Below are 5,577 nucleotides of genomic sequence, written 5' to 3'. Positions count from 1 at the left end.
AAAATGTTGTTTCGTCTTACTGACTTTGTAGGAACGATTCAAGGATTACTTATACTGTACTACATGCATACGCAACGGTGTTTCGGTTTAATGTAATCAGTGATTTGATGAAAGGAATTATTCTAAATGTCGTCATTTTAACCCGAAAATTTTGGGTGATGTTGCCGTATTTTGGTGCAGTTGTAATGTGACTTTGGCGAGGTTGTCGTTTTGGGATTTGGGCTGATATGATTGGATGCCCTGTTTACTCATTACTGTGTGGGAATTGGGTGAGGTGGTCTGTCATCCATTCTGGCTAAATGATTAAACCATATCTTGTTCATGTTGACGCTTGCAGCTAATGAGAAACTCACAAGATTTAACTTCACCAGCAACATAATAGATGGTCCCGATAGTTGAAATTCGGCCCTTTTAAATTTACACCAATGACTGGTACGGTTGTTACCTGGGGATCTCAGACTTTGGTGTTCATAATCACACGATTGAAGATATGGCGGAATGACAGGCTGAGCGCCGCCCAGTAAGTACGGTTGATGATCCACAGGCAACACATCTGGGTTTAACTACATGGTCGCCTTTAAAAGGTCGCCTTTAAAAGGCCTTTTATCCGTGGTGGCACAAATAGTCAATATCCGGCTCTTCACAATAGTTTCCATTGTGATTGTTTTTTCTCAAGAGCACTAGGGGATTTTCTTCACCGCCAATTAATATTATCCCAAAGATGCTCTATTTGCGTAATTTGTCCTGAAACATCGAGGAGTGGACACTGGATAGGGATCAAAATGGGAATGATTATGGTCTCATAGTCACTACTGCTCTTGAAAAATCACGATCACAATAGACATTATTGTGGACACCCGGATGTGTTGCTTGTGAAGTTATCAACCCCCATGCTTAAAGTTGCACATGTACAAAAACAAATCATGTATTCATCAAGCATCCAATCATTTGATTTTAATAGAATTAAATACTGACAGGAAATGAACAGTACAAATGCAGGGAAATTACGAGAGTTCACATTTTGAGTACAGCTATGCCTATACTACACTTACAGCACAGCTCACAGAACCAATCAATTCACGGTCACTATAAAAGGGGTGGAGATAAACAATCAACAAGTTGACTACCGGTGGACTTTCTCAAAAACTTTACCTCTTTGTAAGTGTAAACGTAATTCATATTAATATGTGGTTAATTCAAATTGGGGTCTGGATGTGGGATCACGGGGAGACGTAATTGGTAATCTAGTCTACATTGGTCTGGCCAATATTTATATCTTATAGTTATATATTTATAATGGAATCTCGCTATTGAAAAATGGGCAAAGCGTTTTTGCTACGTCTAAATGGTGAAGAGGTACGAAATTAAAACTTAGCTCATGTTCGAAAACGACCACTTTTAGGTCTAGTCTGAGTAGACGGAGACCCACTGCCACGAGATTACCTGCACCACCGCTGAGATTAACGTATTTAAAATTACTTGTTTTCCTTGTTCTTAACGCCAAACAGATAAGAGGGCCCGGCCACGACAGATTGCTTAACAAAATTCGATAATGTAAGCATATTATTTCCGTTTTCTCCGTCAGCAGTCAAGTTAGTGTTACCTATCGCTTAACTTTAAGCCTGGCGAACAGCGCTGCTCGCAGTCGCCATTTGCCATTTAGCGTTGCTGTAATAGTGTTACCAATATGTGCTAGATGGCCGTTGTAAATTGTGAACGACGACCTTCTACTGTCACCAACTCGTAAATCAAGTCTGGCCGAAGTTAACAGAGGACCAAGGACTGGAGTTGGCTGCATCTTGGTTGCACTTCACACTTACACTTACAGTAATTATTATAACTTGTGCTTTGGTCTTAGCGATTCATCAAATAGGAGCAAATCTTGAGGTTTTTATTTTCGTTATCCATTTACAAAATTATATAAGGGGTCGTTCACATAATATTACGTAATCAATATTTTAGCAATTTTTACCCCCCTCCCCCCTTCCGTAATCAACCGTAATCAAGACCCAACCCCCCCCCCCTCCTGACAGCAATATTACGTAATCATGGCCTGACCCCCCTGACTTTTTTCCTAGAAAACACTTTTCTCTACGTTTCATGCTACCCTGATCATGCTAAACTACTTACTATTATAGCCGGATATTCGATCAATTTCTAAATTTTATCACTATCAAAGTGATAAAAAAGAAAATTTTGATTACGTAATCAACGGCCGAAACCCCCCGGCACCCCCCCCCCCCCCCCGTTATCAACCGTAAGCATTTGGAAACCCCCCTCCCCCCTCGGCTGATTACGTAATATGTGATGTGTGAACGACCCCTAAGGGGGGGGGGGGGGGGGGGGGTTTGGTCGTTGATTACGTAATCAACATTTTAATTATTTACCGATTTTCAAAATACAAATTGGACAATTTTCGTTAATTATGTAATCAAAATTTTCGTTTTTTAAACCAATTTTCGTTTAGTAAGTGCTTTGCGATTATTTCATTCATTAATCCGTTGTGATAGCTTTTAATAAATAAATGGCTTAACATGAACATGTAAGGGGGGGGGGGGGTGTCTAATCTTGATTACGTAATATAGGAGGGGGTTGGGTCTTGATAACGGGGGGGGGGGGGGGGGGGGGGGGGGGGGGAAGGGTCAAACCTTGATTACGTAATATGGGGGGGTTCGGTCTTGATTACGGTTGATTACGGAGGGAGGGGGGTGGGGGGGGGGGGGTAAAAATTGCCAAAATATTGATTACGTAATATGTGAACGGGCTCTTACTAATTCGCTCGCCCAAAAATTTCACGTGACTTTGGTTTTTATGGTTTTGCAGCCGTACAAAACGGTTTTACATAAACCCTAATCCCAACCGAATGAGATCTATTTCATACCCAAAGGGCCTTTTTACAAGAATTTTCTTAAAATTTGGGCGAGCGATTTAGTAGAAGCGATGTGAACGACCCCTAAGTAGTATACAGTATAATTAATATTACTGTATAATATTCATCTGATCGTAAATCAAGCAGTTAATCCATAATCACATTAAACACATAAGGTGTTAAACTTTGGTTGAATTAAAATATGGTATGGCTTGGGAATGGGTGTAGGAGGGGGTGGGTGACATTAAGTTTATTAGGCCTAGTAGTAGTGGTCCGGACTCTTCTGCGTGATACTCGACGGCGTGGGCATTTACAATTTACTGCATGCGCTCAGCCTCTCATTCCGCAGCGGCTTCAATAGGTGTTTATGAACACTATTATATATTAGCCTGGGGTCCCCAGGTAACGTCGGCATTATCAGCTTGCTACTCTAAAATCTAACTCTCAAGCTCGAAAACTAAAGTGTAGAGAGCTGTGCATTGGCATTGGCGTGTCAGGTAACGTGAGCAGTACAGTGGGACTAGTTTCACGTGTTTACCTGGGGACCCTTACTGGGCCGCGCTCAGCCTGTCATTCCGCCTAATCTCTACCAACATTAAAGCCTGGGGTCCTCAGGTAAGGGGACCCCAGACTATTATGTTTATAAACAACGAATAGAGATTCGGCGGAATCTCTATTCGACTATGTTGTATGTTTGGGTATGACTATAAGAATGGAGAATTAAGAATTTAATTTTTCCTCAACATAATTTTCTGCGCCCACGAATCCCACGCTGACAGGTCCCGGACCCACTTTATTGTGCGGGTTTTAGTACATAGTAGTTTATTACTTATTTTAAGTTTAACAAAATTTTAGCACTGCCAGAACCCAATTACTAATACTATATACCTTGACATGACTTAAAGTTAATAGTCGACTTTAATCGTATCTTTGAGGTAATTCTAGGGCTACTTCAAATAGTAGTAGTACTACTACTAGTACTTGTGGTCAATAACTAAATATTAATTATCCAAGGCAGAAATCCGTTCAGTCACCTAAAAGAAAACCTCCACTTTGGTTTTGATTTTAAGGTTATGGGTTATTATGAGTAAAATGGTTATGAATGTAGTTATGAACTAAGTGGTGCAACTTTGCTTAATACCGTTTTAGGTTGTAGTGCCACTGCCAGTACTAGTAGTGAGCTTCGCAAACAACGACTTTGTTGTATTATATTATTAGTATTCATATATAGTTATTCATTTATTATTATTCATTTATATTATTAATATTCATATTATAACAAAATGGGAAAATTTCTATAAAAGTATCTGTGTTCGCTATTTCTTCGAAAAACTCTCATATTTCGGTATTAGTATAACGGAGATAACGAAACACGTTAATATAATAACATTTGTCTCCGCAAATTAAATGTTAGTGACAATTTTACACTTGTTATTATATACTAAAAATGTTATCATAAAACATTGTGGAATATTTCATTTTTTAAGCCATTGGCCCACAAAGTGTCTTTGTCTTTGGGGAAGATGCCTCGCGGCAGTCTGTCTCTGTTCGTACAACAAGCTCTGGCTTTAAATTTTATGTCCCGGTGTTTTTGTAGGTAATCATCATGAAGTAGATTGCTTTTGGTGAACACTGTTGCTGATCATATTCAATGTCTGTTTAAGTTACTACAATTTAAATTTGCTGTCGGTTGCATCGGATTTTAAATGGTAGAAGTTTAGCTGATCTTCAAAGAATGAGGTCGATTTCAATCTTTCAATTAAATAATAGCTTTTGGGCTGTGGCAAAACCTAGACCAAAAGCCTGTTTGGAACGCCACTTCGTCGCCTAAATTTGTAAATGTATGCTGAAAGGCATGGCAATAAAGAAATAATCATGGCTAATAATAATGTATGGTTGATTGTTATTTCAGAATCGTATAGATATCATTTTTAATATGTTCGGGATCGTTTTCATATTACGTAAGCAGTAGCTAAATTTTGTCATTCTAGACTCCTCCCCCTCTAGTCCGTATCGGTATACAGTTAAGCCACCTGGCACAGCTATTATATTAAAATTACACTAGCATAATTCTTTCCAAACACCTTCACCCGAGCTGGTTTACAATTAGAGTATGGAACATTTAAGAAGTCGTGGTTAAGAAATTGATTAACTAATTATAGTTTGGAAATTAGAGTGAGGAAACTAAGGGCTGTTGATGATACACTTTTAAGAGATGGTTGCAGAACATGGCAGCTTTGAGATTCAAAGTGGTTGTTTTGTATCAAGAGTGAACTTGTTAGTGTTAGTAACACTGTTAGTACTTAGTGTTAGTAACACTGTTAGTACTTAGTGTTAGTAACACTGTTAGTACTTATTGTTACTCGACGTGTCTTGATACTTTCCAATACAGATGAGAGGCTGAATGATTACTGTACATGAACCAGCAGATAAACCATCGTTGGTGGAAAGCTATATCAGTGGTTAATAACCATTGTGTGTCCAACCACCGTGTTACACCTAGTCACACATGAGTCACAAATAATAGCACAGCATCATGATATTTGGAGCTGAGTGCATTAGTGCAGGTCTCAGGTGTGTACGGTGATTGTTGCGTGCTTGATGAAAATTTAGCTAGCCCGCGTGGTCAGCGTTCGAGAGATCAAATGTACTATTCGTGTGGTAATCGTGCAGGTGATAGTATTAGTTGATGTAGTTGTACGTTTCGT

At 39.2% G+C, this 5,577-nt stretch overlaps 1 protein-coding gene across 8 annotated transcripts in view; it reads left to right on the top strand.

The window, feature by feature from the left end:
• Positions 1 to 1,009: 1,009 nt before the first annotated feature.
• Positions 1,010 to 5,577, top strand: part of LOC134811081 (protein FAM184A-like) — a 42,919-nt gene continuing 38,351 nt past the window's right edge. For 7 of the 8 annotated variants that reach the window (XM_063817796.1, XM_063817795.1, XM_063817797.1 and 4 more), the window contains exon 1: positions 1,010 to 1,158. The gene's annotated coding sequence lies outside the window, so the exon portion shown is untranslated. Of the gene's footprint in view, positions 1,159 to 1,824; positions 1,888 to 5,577 lie in introns of those variants that run through there. The other variant, XM_063817794.1, reaches the window with a different exon arrangement.

Source organism: Bolinopsis microptera, chromosome 2 (assembly GCF_026151205.1).
Source record: "Bolinopsis microptera isolate Bmic1 chromosome 2, MBARI_Bmic_1.0, whole genome shotgun sequence".
Taxonomy (NCBI): domain Eukaryota; kingdom Metazoa; phylum Ctenophora; class Tentaculata; order Lobata; family Bolinopsidae; genus Bolinopsis; species Bolinopsis microptera.
This window is presented reverse-complemented; position numbering and strand designations above follow the sequence as displayed.